General features: G+C 36.3%; 1 long non-coding RNA gene across 5 annotated transcripts; it reads right to left on the bottom strand.

Moving 5' to 3' along the window:
* Window positions 1-614: 614 nt before the first annotated feature.
* Window positions 615-14,568, bottom strand: LOC120344671 (uncharacterized). 5 transcript variants are annotated; one of them, XR_013475478.1, is made up of 9 exons: window positions 14,438-14,568; window positions 13,784-13,931; window positions 13,380-13,447; window positions 5,954-12,215; window positions 3,995-5,296; window positions 2,691-2,974; window positions 2,392-2,533; window positions 2,126-2,244; window positions 615-1,756 (listed from the first exon to the last, which is right to left on the bottom strand). It is a non-coding gene; the product is annotated as an uncharacterized LOC120344671 (long non-coding RNA). The 5 variants fall into 5 exon arrangements; XR_013475474.1 differs by having other exon boundaries at window positions 3,247-5,296; window positions 5,976-12,215; XR_013475477.1 differs by having other exon boundaries at window positions 5,976-12,215.
* Window positions 14,569-18,424: the final 3,856 nt, after the last annotated feature.

The raw sequence follows: 18,424 nt of genomic DNA, 5'->3' as shown, positions 1-18,424 counted from the left end.
TGGGTCGGTCGCGTTTGTTGTGTTCTCATTTTTTTCTGTGTTACGTGGTGAATTGTGGAGTTGCCGTACAATAAACAACCAATCTGGAACCCTTGACTGTTAACAAAACTACTGAGGGCCCCACTTTATCCCGGTAATTGGGCTGATTACATGTTCGGGAGTCAGAACAGGCTGCGACTTATGCGGCCATAGTGGGCCCACACTTCCATAGGCATCGGGTTGACTTTAGCGTTTGGTCTACCGCAATATGTAATCTACTCAGGTGCAAAAAATGAAGTGTTTATTACTAAAATAAATGTATGGGAATTTGTGATGTCCAAGAGGGAGGAAAATACAGCGGTAGCACCGATTGGGGTCTTTATTTTATACACACTGATATATTTCAATCTTGACTTGGAGACGAAATTTCAGTTAATATTCTCTACTTAGACCGAGCCCGCCGCAATCTGATGCAGTACGGTCCCCCAGATTTAAGGGGGAGGGAGGGGGTCAAAAATTAGGGGGTGATCTGACTGTTATATACGGCCTTTTTTGGATATTCAAGTACAATTATATTGAAGCTAATTCAAGTATTAAATGCGGTATGACACCTAAAAACCTATGGGGTAGAGCGTGTAAGGAGCTCTCTAGCTGAATCGCATTGGTCGAAGGGCCGCGCTTGTCGGGTGCCTATGTAAAATCTGCTCAATACCAAAAAATATACACTCATTTCTATGTTATTGATAACTATCCATAACTTTTGACTTCAAAATATATGTATTATAAATAAACATGCAAATGAAATGCTGTAAACCATACGCGGATCTGAACATTGCGAATAAAGGAGAGAAACACTCAAATTTTGCAACATTCAGCTCTGCGTAAAGAGCCCACCCCAACCCGACAGCAATTTCAAGTCCGACAAATGCACAAGTTTATACAAATAAAGACAGACAATATATTTACAAGAAGCAGAAGCGCGCACTGTGGCGCTGATATAATCCGATTTTCCAGCATCCGGTAATTTGGGACTGACATTTGATTTTGAAAATAAAAATGATTAAATATAAAAGCAATTGGCCCAATATAACAAGCAAATATTTCAGCGATAGACACGACCATCCAGCATTATGACTATAGGATGTCAAAAATACAGCGTTTCAATAACATAATAGCTTTCTACAGATACATTGAATATCTTTGACATGTGTCGTTTATTATACGCCCCCAACTACAAGGCACTGTATAAGCTCAGTCGACCCGTTAACGGAAACACTACCGTCAACGGGAACACTGGCGATCCGTCAACGGGAACATTGTCGATCCATCAACGGGAACACTGCCGATCCGTCAACGGGAACACTGCCGATCCGTCAACGGGAACACTGCCGATCCGTCAACGGGAACACTGTCGATCCGTCAACGGGAACACTGTCGATCCATCAACGGAAACATCGTCGACCCGTCAACGGGAACACTGTCAATCCGTCAACGGGAATACTGTCGATTCACCAATGTTAACACTGTTCTATTTAACATGCAAGATCAAGTATGTCACATATACGGGTTAACTGTTGCACTGGAATCTAGCATCGTCAACAACAAATGTGCCATGAGATTCCACAGATGAATTCGAAGACTAAGAAACAATAGTCTGATGTGGCACTAATCAGAACAGTTTCAAAGCTGATATCATCTGATATCGGGACGTCTTTATGTTGCATTACAGGAGAACTATATTGAGATTAAGGTGACAAACGATGCCTTGCGGAAGAATCTGTGAAAGAAATATATAGGTTGTCCATAAAGTCATGAAATTTTTTAAAATTACAAACTGAATTTATTGATAACCTATATTGTTTTGGCCCTCAGATGTATTAAATGAAGTCAGAAAACTCAAACAATTACTGATTGAAATACGACAAACCTGGTTGATGACTTGAAATTGAAAAACAAAAAGAAAACAAAATTGAAGTTGTAAAGAGACCATGTATATTAATTATAAATTGCCAACAAGATAATTCAGTTGTGTTTAGTTGGAGCCTTTTGCGTCGGGCAATCACTGATTTAGTATAAAAATTGAGGATAATTGCGCAAAACGCCCCACTACTAGGCAAATAAAATGCATAGGTTTATAAATCTTTACCTGCCACAGTCTTGACCTAAACAATAGTTGTTCGTCTTGATGTAAACTTTCAGTTGCAAACAATTCGGCCCGCGTGGTTTCATAAAAGAGTTCAGATGGGATAGCGTTCTTTCCATACTCTAAAAATTAAAAATAAAAAGATTATTAAGAACAAACTACATGTACAAATGGCTTTTTTCAGACTTGTCGTTTGTCATTTCTGTATTCAAATCGGTAAATTGCATTAAATCTAAGATCCAAAAAAAGCAATTTTCATTTTTATCCACCTGTGCGTCCTTTGGTCACTTTGTTTAATTTGAGAATTGCATTTTTACTCATCATGGCATCCGTAGGCTTGCAGGCATCCGATGAAAAACGTACACTCTCAAAATGATCGATATCACTCTTAAGTCAAGGTTTCGTCCCCATCTATACAAAAGAAAATATAATACAAGTCTTAATCAAGTAATTTGAACCATCTAGTTTTACTTAAACAATTCGTCAATAAAAAACCCCAAATTGTTGATCTCATAATATCTTGGGCAACTACGAGTTTAGCATTTTGATTGTAAAAAAAATAAATTACCCTTCGTTATCATCCAGTTGTTCACCCTTCTGTCTTCTGTCACTTCAGAATCTTTGGAACTCAAGCTTGCCCCAGCTTCACATAAATAATAATCAACACTTGTCCTATTACTTTTTTTCAAATATTGCATCAATCGTCAATTATCACGGTTTCATCATCCACAATGTGTCCAGTTAAGTATTGTCGACTTATACGGGAGTAGTTCTAGCTTTACAGATCGAAAATTCATTAACACTTTATTGAAAAAAATAGATTGATCAAAGGAGAAGAATGGTCGACCCAACCTGATAATATCAAGATAAAAAACAGGATGGTCAAAACAGGTCAACGCAACCTGGAACAACCAGAAAAAAAAAACATAATGACAACCTGAATGACATGATCAGTAGAATAACAGTATAGCAACCTGAAAGACAATGGTCAGAAAAATAACAGAATGGCAACCTGGAAGAAAATGGTCAGAAAAACCGAAATGGTAACCTGAAAGATAATGGCCAGAAAAAAAAATAGAATGGGAACCTGAAAGACGATTGTCAGAAAAAAAAGGAATAACCACCTGAAAGACAATGGCCGAAAAAACTGGATTGGCCACCAGAAAGAATGGTCGGAAAAAACGGGACGACCACCTGAAAGAATGGTCAGAAAAACCGGAAAACCACCACCTGATAGACAATGGTCGGAAAAAACGGAATGGCAACCTGAAAGACAATGGTCAAAAAAACAGTAATAACCACCTGAAAGACAATGGTCAACAAAATAACAGAATGGCAACATGAAAGACAATGGTCAGAAAAACTCGAATTAGCACCTGAAAGACAATGGTCGGATTTAATGACCACCTGAAAGACAATGGTCGGAAAAACCGAAATGACCACCTGAAAGACAATGGTGAGAAAACCGGAATTACCACCTGAAAAACAATGGTCAGAAAAACCGGAATAGCCACCTGAAAGACGATAGTCAAAACAATTTGAAAGACAATGGCCAAATAAAATGGCAACCTGAAAGTCAATGGCCAGAAGAAAAAACAGAATGGCAACGAAACCGTGAAATAAACAGTCAAAACAACGTAAGACCATGAAAAGTATGGTCGTACGCAAGTTACAAATAAAAAAAAAAGTTGATTAAAAAAAAACAAGCTAATTAAAAATAATCTCAGATCGAATAAACTGACTTACTTTGTAAGAGTAGTTCTGCATTATGTCCACCTGGCATATCGTTTCAACATTGAAGGTTGGCCCCATACAACATTTAATAAAAACCGCACCTGTATAAACGCAATTTATAAATGAATGAACGCGTACACCAGCTGGTCTTTTCACCCTTCCATAGTTAAGTCATTCATCATCAGTCATCAACACGACACCTCTGAGTCTACTATTCACGTTCATCTCGTTTGCCTCACAAGCCTTCGGCTTACGAAGTTACTAGTATGATTTGGAATTACACGGTCCAACCGAATGATCAACATGTAGTAGAAGGCCTTGTGTGAATTCTGGCAAAATAGGCAAGTATTAACGAGACTGCTTAAATATAAACGTTTAGCAGCAGGAAAATCTTTGATATATTTTTAAAATTAATATGATAGCCAGACTTAACATACTTAAAATGCATTATTAAATCTTAACTTGCCAACAGGCATATAAAGCATACAAAACCTCGACTACTTCATATTCCAGTGGATTACTGCAATCATCCAAGCCATAGCTTGGTAGAGCAATCTTCAGTCTGCTTTCATCTAAGAGGTCTATCCGTGTGTGTATCAAAGTAACATGCATTAATCTAACATAAAACAGTGTAAATTAAAGTAACACGCATTACCTAACATGCAAGATGATCCTCGAAGGAACCAAACCCGATCCCTAGACTCCGGAATCCATGCAACTCAACAGCGTTATTAGCACGTTTCCATGACTCCAGTCGAACAACCTCTTCAACATTGCATATCATACTCCATAGATCCTTTCGCGTACTCCGCCTCTTAGAGCGTTGTTTTAATCTAACATGCAAAGGCGTTTGAACTATCATGCAACTAACTACATGCAAAATGAGAGCAAATTAAAAAAAAGTCCTGCTCTTTATATCCAGGAAGAATAATTTCGTATCATCTTTCGACAGCATTCTGACCATTTCTCGGCCAGCAGGCTGTGTAGGATTTTATTTTAGTGTTAATCACTCCGCTTTTCCAAGTCCATGTTCTGCTAGTTCATCATACTTGCAAACGAAAATAAAAAAGGATTACCATTTTTGAATTATTAATAGGCACAAAGCATTCAAGAGTTGAAATTTCCAATTATTTTGAATCTAGCAATATGCTACTTAAAATTAAAGTTTATTTACCGCTATACACAATGTAAAAAATGTACTTCAGTTCGAGGTTTCGAGAACTTACTTTGACAAAAATTTAATATACTACCTTTCATGCATGTTTATGCGTTCTTTGATGCAGATCATTGTTAAATATAGTGGCTAGAAATCATACGAGATATCACCTAGTTACTGAAAATCGCATGCCAGTCTTCTTGGGATGATGTCTTCACGGGCACGCATCATTTTACAACGGTTCATGGGCACGCATTTCATCTTAGAAGTGTTCAGACTTCAATCTAAAATAAAATAGCACAGGTAAGAAAGAGTAGCTAAAATTAGTAGGTGGGTAAGGTTTGAGTTTTGAACATAAATTTATTAGTTAGAACCAGGGGTGGAGCCAGGAATATTCATAGGAGGGGTTCTATTGCTAAGTTAGACCTTAACAGCTAGCGGATGCAAGCTTCAAACAACAAACAATTGGGGTCCGAAAGTCAATCGGGCTGCGCCCCTCGTTCTAAAAATATTTTCAAAGCGGTAATACGAAGCCAGCCCAAACAAGAGTAAAAAATATATGTAGATGAACAAAGACTGAGCCAACTTAATTATTTCGTTATATCATTGTATGCCTATATCTTTGTAGAAAGTAAAGCTATCTTTAGTACAGTTCATTGACAAATAATAGTAGCTATTTGAGGCATTTGGGGGAGGGGAGGGGGGTATCAATAGGGCTACGTCCCTAGTCGGAACAGATAACTCCGATTTCACTGCAAAATGGCTTTTTCTATTATAAATATTTCACAGCATTATTACACAATGTAACAAGAGTAATAAATTATACGGAGCTAACTTGATTTTACTAGTTGTATGCCTATATCTATGCAGAAAATGAAAGCTATCTTTAGTAGTTTCTTGACAAATATTAGTAGCTATAAGGCACATATATGTGACGTTACTTGGTTATTGAAAATCGCATACCAGTCTTCTTGGGATGGCTTCGTGTGCAAGCATCTCGTCTTAGAAGCGTTCAGACTTCAATCTAAAATAAAATACCACAGGTAAGAAGGAGTCGCCAAAACGAGTAAGTGGATACGATTTAAGTTCGAACAAAGTTCGCTAGTTAAAACCAGGGGCATAGCCATAGCAGATGGCTTGATGCTGAACAACAACAGCTTTGATAAATTACCATTGTAGTTATTTTCTCGCGTCGTTCGACCTCTTATCAGGTTCAGTTAATTTTTGTGAAATATATTCAATTTTATGCTGTGCATTGCATGTATTATTCCAATTTTAGCACAAATTTGAACGAGTTCATTACACGAATTCATTGCAGTCAGCCTCCATGCTCGACAAAACAAAAAATTTAGGCCTCAGTTAGATCACTAATGAAAGCAGTGAGGCAAGGGATCGTCTTTGGAATTGAAGACCACGAATCCTTTATCGCTTGCTATTTGGTGTTTTTGTTGGAGAGAGGAATTCTTCTTTCTTCGCATGATCCATATCGAAATCTGTCGATCCCATTTGAGTATTTGTTTTTGAAAAGATCTTCTCTGCTGCTGAACCATTGTTTTTCGATTTTCCGTTGTTTGAATTGTGGACGTGTGGTTTATCTGCCATGCGCTATGAATATTTCGTTTTAAACGTGATATTGCTATATTCAGTTGCTGCTATCCTGAGTTTTTGCTAAACTATCTACCTGAATAATGACTGATAAAATACTGGTGTTCTAAGAAATGGATATCTCGACTGTCGCGTAAAGACGATCTTAAAATGCAGTCGCTTCATTTGTCGTCATTCAGTTTCAATTCGTTTTCATAAGTAAAGAAACTTCACTAATTAACATATCTGCTAGGGTGGCCTATAAATTGGAGTGATACTAAGCTGCTACACAAAGCTTCTGCTAAACTATCTGCCTTAATAATAATGGCTTCACTCCTTGTCTATCTTGTTTTTAAAAAATGATTAAATGTAACAATTCATTTTATCGTCTTCATACAGCAAATTTCCTTTGGAAATTACGACATGTTCATTTACATTTTCAAACACCTACAATTTTGTCGCCATGCCTCCAGAACTTTTATCGATTTACTAAAATTGAATCCATCTTGTCTTTGACTCGCCTCAGGAATATCGAGGAACTGTAGACCAATAAGTCAAGTAACAAAAACAAATGTATAGATAATAAATGTAAGTGTTTGAAATCAACTTCTTGCTTTTAAAATTTCGTCAAAGCCACTACTTTTTTGCATTTTACATTCAAAACTTTGACTCCTGTTCCATAATTAGACTTTTCCTAGATATAAATTTTGACTTGTAAAATCATCTTCTGACCTCTGAAATTCACTCCGGTGTTCATTTTCGCGTCTCTCTTCGCGTTTAAGTGACACTTTCACTTCATTTACATCTATTTTGCTTCACTAATCGTATATTAAGTTTGGTAGAGAAATAAACTGCTTACTACTGTCATTACCTCGCTTCCAAAATTTTATTTTTATTTTAAACAGATACTTCGTAAAATTTGCAACTTGACCATCTGACTGGTCGATAAACTTCTCCCTTCAAAGGCAATTCTCACTTTTATCGTCCACTATACCTGTCTCAACGTAGCTCTGTAGCGTTAGTGGTATGGTGAGCTTTTGTTTAGCGCTCACGACCACGTTTTAAATTTTCCTACTTTGAAAAATTTGTAACGTTTACCACAAATGATATGAATTTAAGGAATTCTGGTTTAAAGCAATTTGATGTTGGTTGGTTCAAAATATGCTTACAGCCAATTTGTAAGATTCTAATTTCTCGTTTTGAAACTTTTTATCGATATTTCAAATGCTAACAAGCGAAAAATGTTGTTGAAAACGTAAGAATTTCATCTATCTTAATTTTCAGATGAAAATATTATTTAGTGGTTGTTCAAATTGTTTGACCATATTTATTAAATTAAAGTGTAGACACGTTGAATTCTTAACTTATAAGTTATAATTTAATACTGATTGAATGAATATAAGTCGAATTCAATTTGACCAAATTAGGAGACTTATTCTTGCTCGAATCAGTTGAAAACTTCAATTTAAAAGTAATTAGTAATAGAATTTTATTTAGAGCCACGACGTTTTTCAGGCATCAGTTGAAACTTTACCCAGTCAAATACTGGAATGAATGAATATATGTCGAATTAAATTTGACCGAATTATTAATTAGGTTGAAAGACTTATTCTTGCTCGAATCAATTGGAAAAGTCCAATTTAAAATTATTAGTAATGTAATTTTGTTTAATGCCACAACATTTTCCAGGCATCAGTTGAAATTTTACCCAGTCAAATACTGAGATGAACGAATATACAGTATATTTAATTCAATTTGACCAAATTATTAACTTAGTTAAGAAGAATTATTCTTGCTCGAATCAATTGAAGTTCAATTCAAAATGTAATTAATTATGTTTCATGCCATGGCTAGCTTTCAGGCATTTACTACTTTACGGAGTCAAATACTGGGATGACTTAATACATGTCGAATTCAATTTGATCCAAATGATCCTTTCTGTTAAAACTTTGACTCATTTTATATGGAATCAATTAAAACGTTTGTGTAATTTGTAATATAATTTTTTGTTTAATGCCACAACTTTTTTAGGGCATCAGTTGAATCTTCACCCAGTCAAATACTGGAATGAATGAATGAATGAATATATGTCAAATTCAATTTGATCAAATTATTAATTTAGTAAGAGACTTATTATTGCTCGAATCAATTGGAAAGTTTAATTCAAAGAGTAATCAGTAATGGAATTTTGTTTAATGCCATGACTTGCTTTTAGAATCAATTATATACTAATACCGAGATGAACAACGAATGAATATACGTCGAATTCAATTTGATCCAAATGATCCTTCCATTTACTTGACTTTGATTTATTCTGTATCGAATCAATTGACAAATTCAATAAAATTGCAATTGGATTTTTTATGACTACATAATTCTGTTTGATAAGCATTCGACGATTTGAAGTGAACATGTAAAAATTTGATTTTGAGATTTAAAATGAATTTTCATGTTTTATATGAATCAGCCGAATTAAATTAGCCGAATTCAGGGTATTTTGGCAAAAATCGGTGGAAATAACTGTAAAAAATTGGTATTAAGTGTTCCAATGGATTATTGAATCTTATATAAATTGGCCGAATTGAGTTGATATTTTGAAAAAGATGTTTGAAAATAAATAAATTTCATCTTCTTTTGTTGATATCTGAAAATATAAAAACATTATTAGTTCATGAAAAGATTTTATAAAGCAAATTTTTGAGTAAGTAAATTTGCCACAAAAATAACAGAGGAGACCCAGGTACCTAAAAAATAACAAAACTCTAAAAAGAAAGTGCCGCACAGTTGTTTGCACGGCGCTACATGTAGATGTCTTGCATTCACTGCACGACAATATGATATGTAAATATAGTTTTTGCCGCTGAGGCAATTGGAAATGGTATACAAAAGAAAAGATGTATGAATGTCTTGCATTAGATTTGCACGACATTGTGGTGCATAAACGTGGTTTCTGCCGCTAAGGAAAATAAAAACGAAATAAAATGTCTTGCATTTGACAGCACGACATAACAAAGTAGAAATATGGTTTTGCCGTTTAAGCAAAACCACAGTACACAAATCAAAAGACGCACAACAAGGTAAAACTAAGGCCTAGTAGTCAATGAGAAGAGAAAGAGTTTCAATTTCCAGACAAGACATCTGAGAACTGTTACATGATTCGTTGCCTAGAGTGTGTTCCTAACAGCGTGATAAAGTAAATTATCAAACCCAACTTGAAGTCACAAGAGAGGACAACAGTGCGAGTGATAATAACTTTTCACCCTTATCTCTATCTATCCCTAACTAACGAACTAACTAGTCCTTTCCCAACCACCAATCTGAATTTCCCAGCGACACAATCTTTTGGTCCTAGTTTTACAAAATCTATCACGCACCGACCTTGTCTATTATTGCAAAACACGGAGCGTTCCTTATAATATTCTAGCCTGCTTAAGGTCAGCTTTTACTAACCAAATCTGTATTTCATCGTGCGCGCGGGCGATTTCACTCTTCAGTGAATCCTATCTAAAGGGGGGTTTAGGCTTTCTAGATCGAAGCGCCGACGTTTTCTCCCCCTGCAAACATAAACATCGACTCAATATTGCAGTTAGAGTGTGTTTAAGAATGCCGTACTAAATTCTTAATGAAGCTGAAAGCTGACCGGCTCACAAACCCTAAGATGCCGAAGACCTAAGGCAACATCTAAAAGGCATAGTAGATAACTTTTGCTTTGGCGCACAATTGGTCTAATCACAGATAGGTTGAAAATTCAGTTTAAAGTCGTTAGTTCAAATTACATATATTCGTGTGCGCCACAAAGCTAAAGTAATAAACTACGATCCACCCTAGTCTAACTACCTTACAAGTAGCTTAGGGCTACCAGGCTTGGCAACATCGAGTCGGGCTTCAACAAGCAGAATCCCTCGGGTTCAACAAGTAGAGTCCCTAGTCGATATTAAATATACCAAGACTTTGCCTCCGTGCAATAACGGTCAATGACATCAAATTAACCCCAAATTAAAAGATAATCCCGAACGAATGAGTTTGAAATAGTTTTTCAAACCCATTTCATTCAGAAAAATCAGAATTTTTTGCCATTTATTGCACCAGAGGAGCTATCGTACCTTCCGATGTCTTTCGTCTTCTTCTGTCCCTCAATTTGAGAGACGCCTGTTTTATAATCTAGATGGGGAAAAGCTATAAGTCTCGCCTCAACCAAATATTAGTGAATACAAGAAGCTACGCTTTTGTATAAAAATGATAAAATGCTCCAAATGATTGACCGATTTAATTTACGAGACTTAAAAGCTTATTCCCCTAAATAACAAAAAAAAAACTAAATCCCTATCTAACTAAACAAAACATGATTCACAGTGCTAGGCCTAACCGAAACCTTCCTTTTAGAAATTTAATCGGTCAAATTTAAGAAGCAATTTTTTTTTTAATTTAGTTTTCGTACAAAATACAAATTAGTAATTTTTCACAGAAAGGTTTCGGCATTATTTAAAAAAAGAAATGGTTAGTTCCTTATAGTAACTATTATTCATATTACAAATTTCGACAATTCGTCAATACAAGAAAATGGCGATAAACGCCCATCAGTAATTACGTATGCACATTATAAACGACCCTAAAGAGCAAACTATTAGTGCTTTCTTCAAGCTAGAATCGTCTGTCAAACCCCATCTAATCATTCCTTGCTGACTAACTAATAGATCGACAGACGAGAAAGAATTTGTAGTAACTCACATGTGAAGAATCCTCTAGCGAAGCGTCCAATCTTCCATATTCGCGCCCTTGGCTTTTCTCTCTTCGCCCGATGGCTCTACCTAATTCTACATATGCTACCTAACTCTACCTAAGTGTTCGTACAACGAACATAAAGATCAGAGATGTGCGACTGTTTATCGCAACTGTCCAAAACGTAAAATCACGGAGACTCTCGAGGGCTCGGAGGGCTTTGAAAAACTTTCAAAACCCCAGTCCAATGTCAAGCAAGCATATTATGATGCAGTTCGTAGATTGAATCTTAGGTTTTAAGTTTTTAGCAACTCTAAGTTGCTCTTGCAAGTGATCATTTGTTGGCCGTTCGCCAAATGTTGTGTCCTCCACAGTGTCATCCTTATTTGAAGAACTGCTCACAGCAGTACGTGATCCCGAAGGAGATGGAGATTCGTGGCGTTTCAGAGTTATGTAATGCACATATAGATATCTTGGCGTTTCAGAGTTATGTAATGCACATATAGATAGCTCATAGCTCATGTACAAATAAGCAAGTCTTTCCATTAGTAGGCTGTTTGGAATCAACTATTTCTTGCAATTTTGTTCTATTTCGACGTTTTTGGAGAGATTGTCCATGATGACTAAATATTTCTTCTTCAGAACCACTTTTCGCCGGTTATTTCCAACCGGAATTTATCCATTCCGCCATTCATATTCACCGCTTTTCACTAGTAGACATTTTATTTTGAATTCTTGTAAGACAAGTTTTCATATCCCACTGTAACGTAATCACGTAACACCACGTCGAAAGTGCCGATGACCGACGCGAAGTCTCTTACGGGCCACGTAAAAAGGTTCCGCGGGCCGTATGTTGCACTTCTCTGATAAAAATATGCGTGGACGATTTCATTCGTTGACCTAAAATGAACATGAACACAAATTATGACCCGGATATATTGAAGTAATTTGAGATAGGTTCTCACGAGTTTGTTTGCCGGTTACATACCAGAGTCTGACTTGACTTAAGAATCGATAAACAGGTACCAATGGGTATAGAAAAACTGGGTTATGCCTAGTATTACTATGAGAGGTCAGTAAACCTAATACTTGCAAATCTATTTTTTTTCAAAGTGTAGCAAGTAACAATAATAGCAAGCCAGAGATATTTTTTCGGATTTGAATGAAAACTTGTGTATCTCCTAGATACCGTACTGGCGGAACCCGCTGAAAACTGCTGCTTTAGTGAAAATGGGAGGAATTTCCCCAAAATCGAGTTTCTGCAATATAAAATAGAATAACATTCTCACTAACATAGTCTGGTGCTATTTTTAGTGTTATGTATTTTGCAGAGATATGTTCATACAAACTCATTTTAAATAATTTTTTAGCGACTAAATTGACCTAAATTGATCCAAAAAGGGAATTTTTCCAAATTTCTAGTCTATTTTCCGAATAGGCCTCCATATGTATTAACCATCGCTCACACTCATTGTACTGTCATTGGTAATGGACGTTTACAAACCAATTATGTCGCGATAGTAGGTAAAAAAGGTAAATTTTAAACGCAACATAAACATCAATGTTAGGCAAATTGGGTGTCTCTACTATCTCACACTACTATTTGGTGAATTCCACTGTCTTCAAACAAGGACCAAAAAGAACTTGAATTTTTCGGCGGTATATGTCTCATAAAATAGAACCCTACAATGGGTCGCAGCCGAATATTGATATCAGTGTTGCATTAAAAATTTGCCCTTTTTTTACACACAACGCGGGATTATTGGATTGTAAACGTCTTCATCAATGACAGTATAATGCGTGAACGATAGGTGGCTACATATGGGGGTAAATCGACTGGGACTATGGCTGAAAATAAATTCCGTTCTTGATAAATTTATTCAAGAAAAGTTAATCCAAATGTGCTTGAATCAATTTCCTTAAATTTTTTACATAGAATATAAGGAACATATCTCTGCGATATCAAAAACACTAAAAATAGCATCAAACTGATATAGTGAACGTTTTACGCTGTTTTATATCGTAAAAACCCGATTTTCCAAAGGACGATTATTGTGCTCTCACCTTAGCTGATCTAGGTCTAATGTAGTCGCCCATCTTCTTATACGTTCGAATTTTACGGGATTCTTTGTCTGTAAATGAAAGTGAAAATTTATGTAGGATTTGAAGTAAATACTTCACTTGTGGCAAAGAGCGCACTTTATTTAGCTCGACAATTGTCCTCCTAACGGACCCAGTATTAAGCTACCGAAATACTTTTTACTAGTCTGTGGTCTGCCCTAATCTATTGTAGATTAAATGTGCAACAGAATTGTACATTCACATATCTAGCCGATCGGATACATTAGAATTACATCAGTGACTGCTTACACATAGCCATTTTGAATGCAGACGGGAAAACGTCGTACAATAATACCGGAAACCTGAAAGAAATAGTTTTAGGTAGTTAGAAATGGCCCCAAACATACCTGTTCCAAGTCAGTCGATAACCAGGTCTTCTTGGACAAAATCTCTCCACTTGCATCGAAAGGCAGGAATGGACGATATCGTGACAAAGTAAACGAATGTATGAACTAGCGGCTTTTCGTTCGTTCGTTTCAAGATCTTTTCCGTTTTCTGTGAAATGTTTAAGTATTATTTACCATTATTCATTGGATAATGATGAACGACAATAATGGTTATGGTAACGGAGAGGATTCTAAATTGTCCCGCCTAGATTTGTGAGTATTTTCGAATTAAAATAGTACTAAATTAATCAAAAATGTACGTTCTCAAAAGAGGTATTGGAAATTTTTTACATTTACTCGGCGGAGAAAACCAATAGTATAACTTAACCATAATCAACAATGGCCATGGAAGGTTACCAACCTAAGGTCAGTATGAGAATTACAAATGCGTGGGCTTGATATAGCATCATATAGGAAGCTTGATAAAGGGCTTAGCATTACATGGAGTATTTTGGAAAGGCCTAAAATCCATCAATTTGACCAACCATGGCATTCGAACCTGTGGACTGATACAGGGTTAAGCATGTGATAGCATGTGAGTCTCCGACGCTCAAGTTGAGCCAATAGTCAACAGATGTAAACTCCCTGGTATGTAATAAAGTCAATAATGCTAACCAATTACTGCTTGGTGGATTCTCGACCATTCGATATTTGCAGTCTTCAGAAGACTTTGATGTATGTAGATTAGTCTTATTGTATGGTATTTCTTTGTAGTTTGACCAGCTCTTGGGGTGCCGATAAGTCTGTTAACTTGTATAATATATATTAAATCTGAAATAATGAATAAGATAAGTTACTAAATCATCGCAATATATGCCGACATAGATATTCAATTTCTGCCTGCTGGCTGCCAGTGTGAAGTTGTGAACCACAAAACTTAAAACCAACTGAAAAGTGGATAATTGTTGACGACGCTTTTCGCGTCTGGCGCCTTGTGACGTCATACATCAGCTGATACCGCAAGCGCCAGTTGCCAATTGATTACCCCGGGAAAATAACGGCGACAGCGAAAGGCGCTTACCAAATGGAGACCGAAGATAATATATTAATACTACCTACACATGGGCTGCGGAAATTATGTGTGCGTTTATGAATTAGCATAAATAAACGGATGGAATACATCGCCCACATTAAACTAATGCGGTGACCGTACATTTGAACCCATGTACATTTGAACCCATGCGTATATCCACGGGTTCAATCTATATGCGGGTGCTAAAACCCATGGGTTAGGGTTAGTATGGGTTTAACTATCCGTGAAACAAAAAAAATTTCATAGGTGCAATAGCATACAGGTGCAATTGTCATGGGTTCAAATGTACGTGGGTTCAAATGTAATGGAACCAACTAATCCATATCTTACAAAACCATACATAAGTAATTAAGGTTGTTCTTATGGAAAAGGTACTTTGAGTAAACCAATTTGAAGCAAAGAGAGTGATTGTAGGTTAAATAACATTTGATAAATCGAAAACGTGTTTAGCCTACAGCAGGCCTAAGCGACGTCAAATCAAAGTCCACGTAAAAGCTCCCCCAAAAACTCTGGATTGTGGAATACATAGGCTCTTAATAAAACTGGAACCGATGCTCAACGTTAACCATGTCGGATTATGATATTAATCTAATAACAAATCCAAAGTCACAAAAAACTTATTTGAGCCTTGGTTCGTTCCAAATACCGTTAATCAGATAGCGGACATTTCACATGAATGATCCAAATGTCCCATCGGATAAGCACTTGATAAGAGATTGAATCTAGATGAATGAAATTCACATCCGAGTCAAGATAGCACAAAATAATGGCCAGCGGAATAACACACGACATCACGAGCATAGAACCCTGTATTATTTGGGAGGGCCTCGCAAATGGAATAGACTAGGGTCTCTTATCGCCTAAATACGGCCCTGGTGCCGCACTAAAGTAAACCAGTCTACATTGACACTAACGCAGCTTCCTCCTCTTGTCACAGGTTTTGCCTTCACGTGAGACTTTGATCGTATGGCAGAAGCAAAAGTTTCAATTAACACTGAACTAAGTAAGGTAACTCTATAATACATATTACCACAGAGAAGACTGATCCTCCTTTATATCGTTTGGTTGTATTCAAAACGAGCTATTTACACCCATACATTCGCCTTAAAATTTCCAAAAGTAAACACGCACGCTTATTCGCGACCGAAAAGTTGTTGACAACTCACGTACCGGTACTGATCCAAATCAGCTCAGCGTTGATAACCTCGATAATTACCCGAAGCAATTTCTAGAGTGTTCGGATCGACCAATCAACGCAAAATCAATTAACAGGAAAACAACAAGTCGCTTGTTGCTTGAAATGGGTAAACATCGCTGATTACAAACCACAGCATGAATGAATACAAGAGAAAAACCGCTTTTAAAAAATATGATCAAAAATTTATAAATTACTGTGTCCCTTCGTTCAGTCACAAGCTTCAAGAAGTATATACTGTGAATGTGAAATTCCAAATCAGTTTTATTCGAGGCGTTGCAGATATTAGCAGATCTTTTATACAAAGCCCCGCCACTAATGCAAAATGTGAGATTTGATTTGAATTCCTTACACTATGGTTCGACTATTACTATATTAACTTAATTTATTTCGTTTCCACTTTTCCAGGAACGTAGTATGTGGAACGTAGAATTCAGTGGTTCTCATACTGGGGTCCGCGGAACTTTTGTTGTTCATGACGCATTTTCGGAGGGTCCGCGGAACAAATCTGTAATGTGGCTAATAGCTTGATAATACAAAAATTAAGTGCCTAAATTTGCAAATACACATTTGTCGCCTTTTGCTGCTTCGTAATCATTGCTGAAGACACTGATTCCTACTTTCTGTTTCGATCACGCTGCCCCATTGGGATGTCACAGAGCTGTGGGCCTGTAAGGTAAGAGAGAGAGAGAGTTCAATTCATGCCACCACAAGTTAACTACCGTGTTTCCCCCAAAAAAGACCTATCCTGAAAATAAGATCTATAGCCTGAATTTTGTAAATAATTTTAATATAAGCCCTCCCCTTAAAATAAGACCTATTCGAAAACGCGATTTTTATTTTTGACCTAGTCGATAGCAAGAAATCTCTTCCACACGTTTTAAAGGATTGATAATCTATGTTTTGCAGGTAATTTGAATTAAAACGTGTTATTTATAATTAAATGAATATCGGTGTTCATATTTTGTATATTTGAAAATACTTTGTAGTTTTGTTTTTAATAAATGAAAATATAAGACATCCCCCGAAAATAAGCTCTAGTGTTATTTTTCGAGAGAAAATTGAAATAACACCCAGTCCTATTTTCGGGGAAAAACGGTGACTTCAGAGCTGTAGCTGCCCTTTTGCACGTTTACCGAATATCGGAACAGACTGTATGTCACACATGTCATTAGAATTGTGCTTTATATTCTTTTGTTCGTTTCACTATACGGCTCATTGATTTTTTGTTGTGATCTTTTAATGTTTTGTTTTAGTGCACATGGCCGGGGATCATAGAGAAAATTGCAAAGGGTCCGTCATAGAATTTTTTTTAAAAAGTTTGGAAACCACTGACTGCTAGATAGAGCATTGTTTCACGCAAAGTTATAAATTTAGTTGTATTTTTTGCCAACCACCGCAATTGAACAATTATTCAGAGCCTTTGTTATGATAAACTGTGATAGCTACATTGAGGGAAATCATAAAACTGTGGTAGCATTTTATACTATTTAACAATAAATGCTTATATGTGCCGGTTTGCATAAACGATTTAAATTTGCATGCACCAATTCGTGAAAACTCGCATTAAATGCAGATCCCAGATTAAACTTCTTTATTTAGACAACAAATATGGTTGTCATAACCGTTCCATATCATATTGCATCAAATAGTTTGTGTATGCACAAATACGTAGACAGTTGAGCAGCTACCGATCAATAAAATAAACTGTGACTTCATAATAGAAAAATATCATGCCCTAAAACATACCAAAAACTGCTGTTCTCAGCTCTTTCGAGGCACAAAATGTAACCGTTATTTAAATTACCTTACAAGCAAAGTATTTAGCGGTAGCAGTGAACGTTTCTAATGAAGGACGATAATTGAATAGCCAATGACTTTAAATATATCTTTTGCGGTATCGACCAAATACAATATTGTTGCCCATTTCTTTTCCCAAATAGGTCAAAAAAGTTGTCTCTCGGAATTGGGAGACAACGATTGTGTATCAGTTCGACTATAATATCTTAAACGGACATTACTACTTGCTTGAAGTTTTGTTATAACATTTCCTATGGAAATACGGCAGTGAATACCTCACTATATGCTACAGAAAACGAGTAGCCGATTCCAGCAAAAACAGCTTGTAACCACAATTCAGCTAATAGATGTATACATATATATACATGCAGCATCACGTCAATTTGTGAATCATGAGAATGTTTTTGCGAAGATTTATCAAAACAAAATAGGCCGAGAACATTCTTTTGAAAAATCAACAATAGCCTGCAAATGGGACAGAGATTTAAAGATATAACATTCCACTTCTTTCGTAAATGCTTTGTTCATAGCTTACTGATCCATATTGTTGCAATGATTGTACACATATAACAAA

The sequence above is a fragment of the Styela clava genome, chromosome 5 (assembly GCF_964204865.1).
Source record: "Styela clava chromosome 5, kaStyClav1.hap1.2, whole genome shotgun sequence".
Taxonomy (NCBI): domain Eukaryota; kingdom Metazoa; phylum Chordata; class Ascidiacea; order Stolidobranchia; family Styelidae; genus Styela; species Styela clava.
This window is presented reverse-complemented; position numbering and strand designations above follow the sequence as displayed.